The sequence below is a fragment of the Canis lupus genome, chromosome 17 (assembly GCF_011100685.1).
Source record: "Canis lupus familiaris isolate Mischka breed German Shepherd chromosome 17, alternate assembly UU_Cfam_GSD_1.0, whole genome shotgun sequence".
Lineage (NCBI taxonomy): Eukaryota > Metazoa > Chordata > Mammalia > Carnivora > Canidae > Canis > Canis lupus.
The window spans coordinates 62,305,317-62,320,615 of NC_049238.1; the positions used below are offsets into that span (position 1 = coordinate 62,305,317).

General features: G+C 40.9%; 1 long non-coding RNA gene across 1 annotated transcript; it reads right to left on the reverse strand.

Moving 5' to 3' along the window:
- Positions 1 to 10,029: 10,029 nt before the first annotated feature.
- Positions 10,030 to 11,882, reverse strand: LOC119877138. Its single transcript, XR_005371924.1, has 2 exons — positions 11,765 to 11,882; positions 10,030 to 10,688 (listed from the first exon to the last, which is right to left on the reverse strand). It is a non-coding gene; the product is annotated as an uncharacterized LOC119877138 (long non-coding RNA).
- Positions 11,883 to 15,299: the final 3,417 nt, after the last annotated feature.

Below are 15,299 nucleotides of genomic sequence, written 5' to 3' on the forward strand. Positions count from 1 at the left end.
GAAAATCCGGACTAACACAACGTGTGTGGATATGTGTGCCTATGAGGGCAATAACGACACAAGGGGGTCGAGGGATTAGGAATGGGCTCTCTGTGTCCTTTACTCATTTCATTGTGTATGTTCATGTAGTTTTGAATTTGTAATATGTATTTATATACCAGTGGTATCAACTTCTTACCAGGCATATGCGTTGTAGCACTCTGTAGTTGTCTTTTTGCCTTATATATGATACTTTATGCTCTATAAAATTCATATTCTTTCTGTAATTCAATTTGTCAACTCTTTATATGAGTTTTGTGCCATTCTTATTACACCTTGCCCCACTTAATACTTAAGCAACAATCATGTCTATGTTCTACTGATTTTAGGATATCGATTTATCATTTATTTTTAAAAGAAAGACTTGCAGAGATGAAGAAAACTACAATTTGTTAAGTGCTCATTTGTAGCTCAGAAGGGAGCAGAGTGGGAAGGCCCAGAGGAAAATTAATTCAGTCTGAAATGCTTCCCATATGATCTCAGCAGTGCCCCCCTCCGGCTGCCTGAGAGATGAGGGACAGACTCCTTGGGTGTAAAGGTAATGTCAGAAGGCCTTCGGTAGTCAAACATGTTTACTGAATGGTCCCAAAGCCATTGATAGCTAATATCCAAGGCCAAAGTGTCAGTCCAAGTGATATGCTTGCAGCCACGTGGTTGACTCACCACTAAGTCCAAGCAGCTGAATGGTTGGGGCGCTGCCCTGCCTGGAGGCAGAGGCAGGAACCAGATGACCTCCTTACCCCATCATTCTAGGAATCAGGAGCTGTGCTCCCACATGAGCCAAGGCATGGATATCCTCACCACCCCACCCCACCCCCATATGTCAGCCCACTGGAACAACTTGAACAAATGTCATGGCCAGGTGGAACAGTGGCTGACTTCTGAAGAGGGGCGTGGCCATCACATGTCACTAGGCCTATCTTGGAGCATGATCTCTCATGAGGGTGACTGGAATCATCAGGAATGGCTGTTCACACACTTCCAAGTCAGTGTTAATGCTAGTGAAAGGCTTTTAAAGGTCTATTAACCACGCATACATGCGCAAGCGTGTACTAGTTGCTGAAGGGGAATGAGAAATATGAGACACAGTTGTGTTGTAAAAGGATTTATTAAGAACTCCTATGTAAGACAATGTTACATAAAGGATACTGAGCAAATGAGACTTGAACTGCATCGTCTCAGAAAGGAAAATATCATGGTGTAAAGCCTAGGAATGGGGTAGGGAGAGACATGTTTACAGTATAGCCAATGTGCCAGTTCTTGGGAAGCCAACAGAAACTGGAATAGTTGTACAGAGTCATGCTGCACAGAGCCTTGACTGTCCCTAAAAAATGCTGGCCTTGACCCTGAACACAGTGGAGCCCTGGATGAGGCTCTCTTAAGGTCACGGGCAATTTTTCCTGGAGTGGGGGATGGTAGAGAGAAGCATGTGTTCTCCCCAGTGCATTAAGGAGAAACCATGACAGATGAGTGGCAGTGGAGCACCACAGAAGGCCACGTACTCTGAGATATCTGATGGTTAGAGTAACAGACAAGGTGGATTCTCTCTCTCTCTCTCTCTCTCCTTTTATCTGTATCTGTGTTTATATCTACATCTCTATGTCTACATAATATATAGAATTATCCACATATGTAATACACACACGCATACATCAGTTAAAGAGCCTAACATAGTGACAGTCATGTACGCACATACATTTCACCAGCTGTTGGTTCTCCTTGCCTGTTAGGACCCAGGGATAGATATTATTGAGTCATATCGGGCTCATCTCAGGCTCTGGAGAAGTATTGTGGAGACTTCTGGAGGGAGGACTTTCTTCTCACAATTATCCAGGTCTATTTGTCTTTATCTAATTAATTTGCTTATTTTTTTAGATATGTTGCCCTCCAGACATGGAAGGAACACCTGCTACATGCCACATTGACATTAGTCTTTATCTTACTCTCCTAAAAACGTTCCCCCAAATTCCTTCAAAGAACCTTGTGTCCATGTAGAAGCAAAGCAGCGACACTGGAGATTCCTACTGAATGAGTCCCAAGCCCTCCTGTTCTATAAGGTCTTCCCACCTCCTAGGCCTTGGGGCTTCCTCTCCGTGGGGCCTTCTCCCACATACACCCAGCCTGGAACCCTCTCGCTGTCTCTCCCCCTTCGTGCTTTCTCATCCACAGGCTCACCCTCCTCCGGCCTATAAGACAGATTCTCATCATCCCATGCAAAGCAGTGCAGCTTTTCTCTCTGTCTCCTCCTCAGGAGTATTGCTATATGAAAATGTATGAAAGACCTCAGTGGGAAAAAATGGTCATTTAAAAAGTCAGATGGAAAATAGCTGTGCTCTGAAAACAATCCATTCCCTTTTAATTATTGATGGATAGATAGTTCACATGTGAGTGTCCACTGTGCTTCCCTCCCATGATTCTACTGACCCTCATGACACCATTGAGAGTCATTTCTGTCTCCTGCTTCAACGTTGAGGAAACCAAAACTGAGAAAAGTTAGGTGATTTTCACAAGATCACATGGCTAATGACTGGCAGGACCAGGATTCTGTCCCAGGTGGATCTTACTCACTTCTAATCCAGGCTTTTCACTGTGATGGTGTGAACACGTAGGTACACGCACACGCAGGCACACACCCGTGCATACACACATGCATTTGCATACACGCATACACACAGGATCTGCCAGCATGGCAGGGACAGAAGCAGAGACATATAGAGGTTTCTGTGGGTTTTCATTCAAAGCAGACACATCAGGGCGTTAAGACAGGAGGGGTTGGGGGCGGGGGGGAGTTGCTAGACTCCAAGAAGGCTATGTGAGGAACAGGCAGCTATAAGAATGAAGTGGCACTGTTGGTGGCAATGTCCTGGGCCTTGTGGGGAGACTGGGAGGCACTGCCAGTCATCACCTGTCACAGGATCATGTGGATGGCAGGAGGCTGTCCCCTCCTGCCCAGGTCTTGTCTCGCAGGCTGGAGGCAGAGCCCAAGACTGGGATTGGAGGGCTGGCCCCTGATTCTGTTCCACTATGAGATCCATTATAATCTCTCCCATCCCCATAAATAACACCAAACCACTAACAACATCTTTTTCAGAATTGCACACTATTTACGGGAGGCATCCCAAAATGCTACTGTGAATCATGAATATTTCTTCTATCTGAATTATTACATTGGTCACCTGTACTAGATATATTCTTAAACTACTGATGGATATTAGTTCCAAACTTTGACTATGCCCTCCCCTACATTGCATGTCATTCTGTTGTCCTATCATGATGGGGACACTCAAATCCCACCTCTTGTGTTATGCATCACGTGACATATCACTCAAATGAGATTATAGCAACTTACTTTACGTTATGGCTTGGGTCCTATATTTGTTTACCTCCATTGATTCATATAGGGCTATGCAGAGTGAGTAGTTAATGGTCTTAAAATCCTATTACTAGCAGTAGCATTGACTTTTCAAGTCACAAATACCTATTCCTGATGAATGAGTTCACTCCCATAGGAGACCACTATCTGAAACACGTTCAGTGAGGTGTGTTGGCCACATTGTGCTAAGAGATCTTCCCCTGTTTCACCTGGGTATGACTTTTGTTGTCTTCTGTTGGGAGAAGTCATCAAGAGGATGTGACTGCTGTTTGACCCATGAGCTACATGGACCTTGATAATTAAAGACTTCTTGCCCCTTCCCCGTCCTTGACATGTGGATTCTAGTTCCTTCCATGCTCCCAGAGGCTGCTCTAAGGACACAGCCTTGAGATGGGGATGTGGCATTGAGACCACCTAGATATATGACTGAGCCCAGTGAAGATTTGGAGGGAAGGTATGGAGATTTATCTGTCTTGCATCTGCCCAGTTCTAGCCTCTTAAGTTTCCTTGTTCATCAAACCTGCTGTCTACAAATCTGTAGTGGCCTGAGGCTTTCTTTGCTCTCTCCTTGCCCTATGTCGATAGAAGCTAGTTTCAGATTATACCAGGGAAGCTCCTGAGCAGCTTGGAGCCAACATTCATGCTGTCCCAGTGGACTTGGTAATGCAGAAGCGATCAGGACATGGATTCCTGCTCCTGATTTGTGGGATGATGGGGTTGAGATGCCATCTGATCCATGCCTCTGCCTCTATGCAGGGCAACGCCCAAACCGTCAACTGACCTGACTTAGATGTAGGCAGTGAGTCAGCAGCATAGTTGTACTATGAAGACAAGATTTTAAGCTTTAGCTGAAAATCTCACGGCTTTATTAACAGTCCAATATATAAACATTTGACGAGCGAAGCATTGGCTTTCTGAGGTTTTCCATTTGTCAAAGTGTCTGTTGCACCTGTCTTCTTTTTGTCAAGCAGAGTACCATGCCCAGGGTACCAACCCCAGGAGAGCACTCTAAATACTGCTGCCCACTTCATCTCAGTATCAGACTCGCCAAAGAAAACACAATGCAGTCAAGCACTAGGTGGAATACCATTTTACTCATGTAGAGAGGATACGGAGTAAGTAAGACTGGTGTCCACAGTTGGCATTGACACCCCTCCCCATAGCCAGCACCACTCCTCTCATGTTGTAGTGGAGAAACCTTGTCTCCCCACTCAGAGCACAGATGTAGCAATGGAGGTGGTCAGGTGCCAGCTTCTTTATCTGAGTGGCCCTCAAAAGACTGCATCCAGGGGCAGCCTGGGTGGCTCAGCAGTTTAGCGCCACCTTCAGACCCCAGGGCATGATCCTGGAGACCTGGGATTGAGTCCCACGCGGACTCCCTGCATGGAGCCTGCTTCTCCCTCTGCCTGTGTCTCTGCCTCTGTGTGTGTGTGTGTGTGTGTGAGTCTCATGAATAAATAAATAAATAAAATCTTAAAAAAAAAAGACTGCATCCACAAAACCTCTTTTCCCAGCACCATCGTCAACTTTTCATGGAATGTTTTCATGGAATGGAAACATCTCATGGAATGAAGGAAGCATCACTGAGATCTAACAGAAACAATGCAGACTGAGAAACTAGGTTTTCTCCGTTTTTTCCGTGCTTCTAAGTCAGCACCAAGCAAATTTGCAATCTTTATTTTTTCCATCTTTACAAACCCTTTAAATTATATTAAATTAAATTATAAATGAGGAAGCAATATTCTTAGAGTCTAGGCGAAAATTCAGTTACTATTTTAAATAACATCTTTTAAAGTTACATTTTTCTGAGTCTTGCTACTAATTTTTTCATATGTACCTCATATTTATCTCAACTATGCTGGGCTCTCCCACTACTTCTGAATTATTACAGTGTAATAATTCATTTCTTTTCTTTCTTTTCTTTCATTTTTATTTTTTTTAACTTTTTTGACTCAAAGTCATAGAATGTTTATGTTATGTTATGAATGGTACATTCATTTAAGCTTAATTCATCTGCCCCATAAATATATTTGAGAGTTAATGAGTCACCCAAATCTTTATGCTAATTTGCATTCTCAAGAACAAATCATAAGTGACCATTTGCACATCACCTGGTGAATTTTGTAACAACAATGAGTTTTGTGAGCTAATTTTTGAAATGTATTATGAACTTGAGAGCTACCTCCTAAAAAATGAATTCAGTTTCTTCTTTATGAGCAAGGTAGAATCATTTTTCCAAATTAATTTCAACGGTAACTATAAATATTTTTTTCTTTCTTCTCTTTTTCTTTCCCTTTTTTAAAAAGATTTTGTCTTTGTTATTCATTTATTTATTTATTTAGTGGGAGATATATAGAGAGAGCGCAGCGCATAAGCAGAAGGAGAAGGGGCAGAGGGAGTAGGAGAAGCAGATTCCCTCTTGAGCAGGGAACCCGATGTGGGGCTTGATCCCAGGACCCTGGGATTATGACCTGGGCCAAAGACAGAGTTTAACTGACTGAGCCACCCGAGTGCCCTTATTTCTCTTTTTCAAGAATTCATCATTTGCAACTTTTCCAAATCTTTTACAGGAATGTTTATTTACTGTTAATTTGCATGAACCATGTGTTTATTAAGGACACCGGTCCTAAAAAAAAAGGACACTGGTCCTATAACTGTCATTTGTGATCTATTTTCCCAAGTTATTTATTGAACTTTATCTTTTTTTTAGAGCAGTTTTAGGTTCACAGAAAAACTTAGAGGACGGTACAGAGATTTCTCAGGGACCCTTTGTGCCCATCTATGCATAACTTCCCCACTATCAACTTTCCCCACAAGAGTGGTACGTTTGTTACAATCCATGAACTTATATTGACACCTTCTTGTCATCTAAAGTCCATAGTTTACATTACGGTTTACTCTTGGAATACATACTATAGGTTTGGACAAATGTATGATATCTATCCATAATTATGGTATTATAGGGAGTATTTTCACTGCCCTGAAAATCCTTGGTGTTCTGCCGATCACATCTCTCCTATCCTATCCTTCAACAACACTCTGATCTCAAAAGATAAAAAGAAACACTGACCTTTCACTGTCTCCACAGTTTTGTCTTTTCCCTATGTCATATAGCTGGCATCATACAGCATATAGCTGTTTCAGATTGTCTTCCTTCATTTAGTGATACATATTTATAGTTCCTTCATGTCTTTCCATTGCTTGACAACTTTCTTTTATAGTGCCAGATAACATTTCATTGTCTGGATATATCACAGTTCATTTATTCATTTACTGCCTGAAGGACATGGTGGTTGTGTCTAAGATTTGGCAATTGTGAAGAAAGCTGCTCTAAATATCTGTGTGCAGGTTTTTGCATCTACACAAGTTTTCAACTCCTTTGGTTAAATACTATAAAATTGGTTGATCATATGATAAGAGTACATTTACTTTTTTATAAGGAACCACTAAACCATCTTCCAAAATGGCTGTACCATCTTGCATTCATACCAGCAATAAATGAGAGTTCCTGTTGCTGCATCTCTTTATCTGTATTTGCTGTTGCCAGTGTACCAGATTTTGGGCATTCTAATAGGTGTACAGTGGTATCCCATTGTTTTAATTTGTATTCCCCTGATGACATATGATGTGGAGTATCTTTTCACATGCTTATTAGTTATGTATACCTTCATTGGTGAGGTGTTTGGTAAGGTCTATTGTCCTTTTTTTTTTTTAAGCTAAGTTGTTTGCTGTCTTATTGTTGAGTTTTAAGAGTTATTTATATGTTTTGAATAATAGTCCTTCATCATATGTGTCTTTTTCAAGTATTTTCTCATAGTCTGTGATTTGTTTTATCACTTTCTTAACTTTGTCTTTTGCAGAGCAAAAAGCTTTTAATTTAATCAAGGCTAGCTTATCACTTATTTTTTTCCTGTATTGTAGCTTTAGTGTTGTTTCTAAAAAGTCATCACCTTAGGATGACTGGATGGCTCAGTTGTTGAGTGTCTGCCTTTGGCTCAGGGCATGGTCTCGGGGTCCTGGGATGGAGTCCCACATTGGGCTTCCCCCCAGGAGCCTGCTTCTCCCTCTGCCTATGTCTCTGCCTCTCTTTCTGTGCTTCTCATGAATAAAATAAAATCTTTTTTAATATAAATAAAAAATAAAATAAAATAAAAAGTAATCACCAAACCCGGGTTAGTTTAGGTCTTCTTCAATAGTTATCTTCCAGGAGTTTTATAATACTTGATTTTACATTTAGGTCTGTAATCCATTCTGAGCTAATTTTTATGAAAGCTATAAGGTTTGTGTCTAGATTGATTTTTTCTTTTTGCTTGTAGATACCCCCTTTTTCCAGCATTACTTGTTGAAAAGACCACTTTTGTTTCATTATATTACTTTTGCTCTTTTGTCAAAGTTCAATTGACTATATTTCTGGGTGTCTGTTCTGTTCTATTGATCTATTATCCACTATTTTCTTAATGTCAAATAGTCATGATTATGTAGCTTTATAGTAAGTCTTAAAGTTGGGTAGTGTCAGTCCTACAACTTTATTTTTTTCCTTTGATACTGTGTTGGCTATTCAGGATCTTTTGCCTTACCATATGAATTTTATAATCGGTTTCTTGATAACCAAAAAATAATTTGCTGGGATTTTGCCTGAGAACACATTGAATCTATAGACCAAGTTGAGAAGAACTGACATCTTGACAATATTGATTCTTCTGATCCATGAACATGGAATACCATTCCATTTATTTAGTTCTGTTTGATTTTGTTCATCAGAGTTTTGTAGTTTTCCTCATATTTATCTTACACATATTTTGTCAGATTTATACCTAAGTATTTTATTGTGGAGTGGTGCTAATGTAAATGGTATTGCATTTTTAATTTCAAATTCTACTTGTTCACTGGTATATGGGAAAATGATAGATTCTTATGTATTAATCTTTGTATCCTTCAGTCTTGCTATAATTCCTTATTAGAGCCAGGAGGTTTTTTGTTAATTTTTTTTCAGATTTTCTACGTAGATTATCATATAATCTGCAAACAAAATAGTTTATTTCTTCCTTCCCAATCTGTATACTCTTAATTATCCTATTGTATTAACCAGAACTTCTAGTACTATGTTGAAAAGGAGTAGTGAGAGGGGACATCCTTGCCTTAAACCTGATCTTAGAGAAAAAGATTTGAATTTCTCATGACGTTATTTTTACTGCCTTCCATATTTTGAAATGGTGGTAATAATTCAAAATTATTCATTTATTACCAAGTATTAAAAGATTTTTAAAATTTTATTTGAGTATGGTTGACACACAATGTTACATTAGTTTTATGTTAAAATATCCATACTACCTAAAGCAGTCTACAGATTGAGTGCAATCCCTATCAAAACACCAACAACAGTCTTCACAAAACTAGAACAAATAATTATAAGATTTTTAGGGAACCACAAAAGCCCTGAATACCCAAGGCAATCTTGAGAAAGAAAAACAAAGCTGGAAGTATTACAATTCCAGATTTCAAGATATACTGCAAAGTTGTAGTAATCAAAACAGTATGAGACTGGCACAAAAACAGACACATAGATACATGGAATAGAATAGAGAGCCTAGAATTAAACCCTAGCTTATACGATCAATTATTCTTTGACAAAGGAGGCAAGAATGTACAATATGGAAAAAAGACAGTCTTTTCAATAAATAGTGCTGGGAATACTGAATAGCTACATATAAAAGGATGAAATTGGACCACTTTCTAACACCATACACAAAAATAAACTCAAAACAGACTAAAGACAGAGGCATCTGGGTGGCTCAGTCCGTTAAGCATCCGACTCATGGTGTCTGCTTGGGTTCTGATCTGAGTGGTGATTATCAAGCCCCGTGTCAGGCTCTGCACTGAGTGTGAAATCTGATGAAGTTTCCCTCTCCTTCTCCCTCTAACCTTCTCCTCTCTGCACTCGTGTGCTCTCTCTCTCTCTAAAACAAATAATTTTTAAACATGAACTAAGGACATAAATGTGAGACCAGAAAACATACAAATCCTAGAAGATAACACAGATAATCATTTCTCTGACATTGACCATAGCAACATTTTTCTAGATGCATCTCCTAAGGCAAGGGAAACAAAAGCAAAATACTATTGGGACTACATCAAGCTTTTGCACAAAAAGAGAAACAATTAACAAAATAAAAAAGCAATCTACTGAATGAAAGAACATATATGAGAGAAGAAACGATGTTTCTGATAAGGGGTTAATATCCAAAATATCTAAGAAATTTGTACAACTCAACATTAGAAAAAAAACAGTTTGATTTAAAAATGGGCAGAGAACATGAATAGACACTTTTCTAAAGAAGGCATACAGTTGGCCAACAGACACAAGAAAACATCACTATCAGAGAGACCTGCCCATGCTCTCTCTCTCTCTGTCTTTCCAATTAGTAAATAAAGTCTTTCAAAAAAGTAAAAGTGAAAACAAAGAATTAGGGAAGATTGCAAACATAGAAAAGCATTAAAAATGTCCCTCCTGTAGTTGACCCTGTTTTCTGTCTATTGATGCCTCTGAAGCCACCAGGAGAGAACAGAGGAGAGAGCAATGGTGACAAAAACAGGAAATGAAATCACTCTATGCCAAGTTACTGAACAGATTCTGTTTTATTGTTTCAATTCAACAGAATGCAATAATAGAAGTTGCAGAGGGACATGAGGTCTATGCTTTGGGATTCCCAGGGCAGCCACTGATAGGTGGAATGAGGTCAGGATATGAATTGTAGAGAAACATTTTCGGCTTCTGGAAACCACTGTTGAGGGATCCTCTGGCCAGAGCTCAAAGGTTTACTCAGATCTCTCCACCATTCAGGGAGGTCAGGAGAAGAGGGGGTCAGGGTTGACTTCAGCAGCAGCCTCCAGATGACTGACTGCTGCCCCCTCCACAGCAGCCCGAGCCCCCCGAGGGCTGACTGCAACAACCAGAGCCCCCCGAGGGCTGGCTGCAGCAGCCTGAGCTTTGGTGTCTCTGGCGGTGGGACCTGTGTCGCCTGTGGTGGCTCAGGCAGCAGCCACCACCCCCAGAGCTGGAGCCACAGCAGCCGCCACCCCCAGAGCTGGAGCCACAGAAGCCGCCACCCCCGGAGCTGGAGCCACAGCAGCCCCCAGAGCTGACACTGCAGCAAGAAGAGACTGGGGGGCACTTTGGGGGACACTTGGGTGGGCACTTGGGGGTGGGGCACTTGGGAGGGGGCTGGCACTGCTGCTGGTTCTGCTGGCAGGACATCTCAGTGGGCAGGGTCAGGACCTGAGGGAGAGTCACACAGTGAGTCAGACCCAGGACACAGAGCCCCCCCTGCCCCACCCCTTCCTGCTCTCAGTATCATTTCTAGTGCCTTTATTTGATGAACTGTTTAAATGGAGTCCTTGATAATTCCACCCTGGAAGTTTCATTATTTCTAATACTTAGGCATATTATCTCCCACTATGTCCTTTGCGTCTCACAATTTCTATTTTAAGGTAGGCAGGGATTATTCTGTCTTTCAAAAGAAGGAGATGGAGGCAAAACCAGTATGAAACAAAATCTATCATGATTAATATTCTGGTAAGTGAAGGTGGTAATTTTTTCTATCTTGTCAACCAGAACTCTCAAACTGGCCAGTCTGGAAACCAGATCAGAATGTAAATATTCTCTCAAAGAAAGAAAATTAGGAACTGTTACTTCCTAGATCATTTTGTTCTAGGACATGTAGATAGAAATAGATGGTCTGGTAGGCTGGCTGTTCCCACATGCATACTTTCTTACTGCGGCAGCTCAAGAATGGTATGTTTGTGCAAGTAGGGGATCCGAGTTCGGACACCCCAGCTGCAGTGTGATACCCTGCCATTTCTAGCACACCTGAAGCCTCATCCTGTATCTTAGCACAGTGATTCTGATCTTGGTGTCTCTGACTTCCTCAACAGACACCCAATTCCATTTCAGATCCATAGATATGTGGGATTCAGAGCTACCCAAAGCATCCTCAGATTAATTCTTTCTCTGTTGGTTGAGAATTACCGGCTCATCTTGGCAAAGATGGTCACAATTTATGATTTTACTCTCAAATGTAACATCTTGTTAAAGCTGTTCTAGCAGAGCCTGATGGCCAGTGCTTCTATTCCCTCTGACCTGAGAACCTTGACAGCTAGAGCTCAGTTTGGTACAACACAGAGGCACTGCTGTCCACTCTTCTCTCAGGGACTCAGCATTGTACTCTCCCATCCATGTTTTCCTTTAGTCTTCGCGAGGCCTCTCTCCCCCTCCCCACATGGCCTCCAGCCCCCAACACCCTCTCTCACTTGCCCCTCTGCTCTGGTCTAAGCTCCCTCCCAAGAGATACTTACCAGTGCAGTAAGTCTGTAAGCACCTCAGGAGAGGAGTGTATGGAGCCACTCTGACCCTGAGGCCCTTTTATCCTGGCTTTGGGCTCTGTCCCAGCCTGTGAGACAGGACCTGAGCATGACAGTACTGCCTCATGCCACCCACATGGTCCTGTGACCTGTGACTGGTAGTGACTGGCAGCCGCTCCCTGCCTCCCTCTATGGGAACCCAAGGTAGCTGCTCCCCGCTTGGAATAGAACTACTTAGAAAATGTGGCAGGGGAGAAAAACTGCAAACTTCCCCCACCTTACTCTCCCGCTGTTCCTATAAGATACCTTCCTGGCTCAGTTTTGGAGCGTGAGTTCCCAATGTCTCTTTTCTTGCCCCTCAAATCTTAATTCAATGTTTTAATCTGGTTTAAACCACGTTTCATAGAATCCTCCAATTCTTTATCATCTTATACGTGAGTGTGTGTGTGCACACATGTATGTGTGCTAGAGCAACCAAGAAACTGCTTGAGGAATCAGACCCTGGTTCTGCCACCTATTACCTGCGTGGCCTTCTGAAAAATACCTCATCCTTCTTGTCCTCAGTTTTGTCCATCTACAATAAAGATAATATAAAAATAACTTTTGGGGGCATGTGTGAGAGAACCAATGAGCTAATGCAAAGAAAATTTCTGGTAGAGAGTTTGTAACATGCCATATTTTTAAACAAATGCCAACACATTCTTTTTTTTTTTTTTAATTATAACTGTTTTCTAAGGAGAGTGAATCTGGTTAGAAAATATAAGACTTTTCTCTTTTGTTGAAATTGTTGGTAGGTTTTAGGAAGATAGTATGAGACAGGAATGAAGTTTTATAGATAAGGGAGAGAGAAAAGATCTGGTCTACCAGTGAGACTGAGAATTCAGAATTTCCAGGGGTCCTGTGGGAAGGCTGAAGTGAAGTCCACAGATGAGAAAGAGGAAAGGCAGCAAGGAAACAGTGAGACTGTGTAAGGCTGGGCATTGCCCAGCATAAAGCAGCCAATGGAAAGATACCCGTAGTGGAGTGGAGGCCAAAGTATGTTTAAGAACAGGCATAATTAAGACAACACATGATTTTTTGCCTCTTTCTGTTTTCTAAGCTTCTCCCAACTCCTAGTCTCTAAGGCCTTAATTCAGTTATATGAACACAGACTTTTCTTGAAAGTAGTACTGGTATTTTCACATTTTTAGGGGATAAAGGAAAGAGTCAGAGTTCACATCTGGGTTGATAGTAAGTCAGAAAAAGAGCCCTATCTATGACGGTGCAAGGTTATTAAATAACTAAACCACTTATCAGATGAAAAAGAATCAGAGCCAGAGAGACTGTGTGAGGGAAGTCTACTGCCTCCAGGCATGGGAAGAACTCTGGGATTTCCCAGATCCTCAATGGATGTTAATTCCATAACACCCAGGTCACTTGGTGTGGTATGAACCCTACTAGTATGTGGTTGAGGCATGTGTGTGTGCGCGCGCGCACGTGTGTGTGTACATGTGTGTGTCTATATGTACTTCTACTTAGAGATATTACAGAGACTATGAGAGAGACCACATATGTGACTATGTGTATGTGGGTGTGGGTGTGCACAAATACACATCTGTATATCTTACCATGTTTCTTTTAGCCTCTAGTAGCCCCTGGTGTCCAGCCTTCCCTGAATTGTTCTGCCTCTTGCCTATCATATTTCCTCTTTGTTCTGCTCCTCCTTGGCTTTCAATTCCTCATTGATTGCTATTTGTTGGATTCTAGCCCTCTCCATCAAGAGTATTTACCCCAGATCATTAAGGATGTTTCTTCTTGGGGTCCCTGTGTCCACGATGGGCTCCAGTCTCTACTGACTGATGGTTGAAGCCTTTTGCGGTAGTATCCTTACTACATCTCCAGTTTAGGCTTTGCTACCTCTTTTTAGCAAAGTTCTTTTTAAGCTAACATGGCCTATTTTCTCTACTTTGAATTTATTCTCCCTGTTAACCCTCCATGCTTTGTTCCATGATCTATGTACTTCTAAAACTGTGCTGTTTAAATGTAACTTGCTGTGGTATCCTGTGTGAGTCTTCTCTCAAATACACTTATAACAAACTCTCCTTGAAAATGAATGGAAAATATCAGAGAGGGAGACAGAACACGAGAGACTCCTAACTCTGGGAAACGAACAAGGGGTGGTGGAAGGGGAGGTGGGCAGGGGATGGGGGTGACTGGGTAACGGGCACTGAGGGGGGCACTTGATGGGATGAGCACTGGGTGTTATGCTATATGTTGGCAAATCGAACTCCAATAAAAAATTATACAAAAAAAAAAACCCAAACAAACTCTCTTGAATCCCAGCTTGGGTCTTATATTTCTATATTCCTCATCAGCTCTAATACGGCACTATGCATTCCATGGATACTGAGTTCAAAAATCCATTCATTAATACTAGCACTAACTTTACTTTGATTGTGACTTAAGCCGTTATCATCAGGATTCTCACTATGAGATATTCACATTACTGTGTCCTAGCCTTATCACCTTGCAGAAATCTGCCAGCAAATTATCTGGGTGTGGGTCATATCGTTTCAAAGAATGTATTTAATGTGAGTGTGATTAAGATATTAATTGCTGGTTCACATAGGGAGTTCTGATTCAGGAACCCAACTCATCCATTCCAAGCATGATGAGACTTGTAAGCTATTCTGTCAGTGTCCTGACCCCACAAAGATCAGCACCCAAAACATCAGGCTGACTTGGGCTTAGGTGAAAAGATAACAGCATGATGTAACATTGAGGACTGGCACTAGATCTCAAGGGATTTATATAAACAATGGGTACTAGCAAAGGATGAATTTTCTGAGACAGTGTATTTCTTATGTTGTCAGGCTCTCATAATCTCAGGAGATAGGAAGGAAGAATGTTGAGACCTGGTAAGAATTAATTCAGCCTCAGTGTTCTTGAGCCAGCAACTATAAGTCTCTATAGTACAAACAATAAGTCAATATTCCAAAATTACTAAAATACGCTCCTAACTGTTCCTTTATAATAGGTAAACTATTTTAAGCATGGCAAAAAATATTGACAAATTTCATCACATAGGAAAAAATTCTGTATGACAGAACACATCATTTTTTAAAATTATGGAAACATTGATCAAATAAGGAAAAAATAAAATCTATAGGTCAGTAATGGAATTAAAATTCATAATAAACAGTAAGTTCTTACAATTTTAAAGAAAATAAATAAAACGATCTACAAAGCAACGAGCTAAGCATAGGAACAAATAGCTTAGAAAGAAATATAAGTGACTACTAGATTTTGAAACATATTGTTTTATGTTTGTGCATACAAATAACCAAAGAACTACATATAAAACAAGGATGACTTTCCAGTAATGAGTTCTGGTTAGATTTATTCCTTTATACTGAACTGGAAAAGACTTAGGATGGATAACAAAGTTCACTATTGCTGATCAGAAATAGGTCTTGGTGTTTTTGGAAATATAAATTGCCATAACCATCTGGATGGAAATTTGATGATTCATTTTCAACACATAATTGTT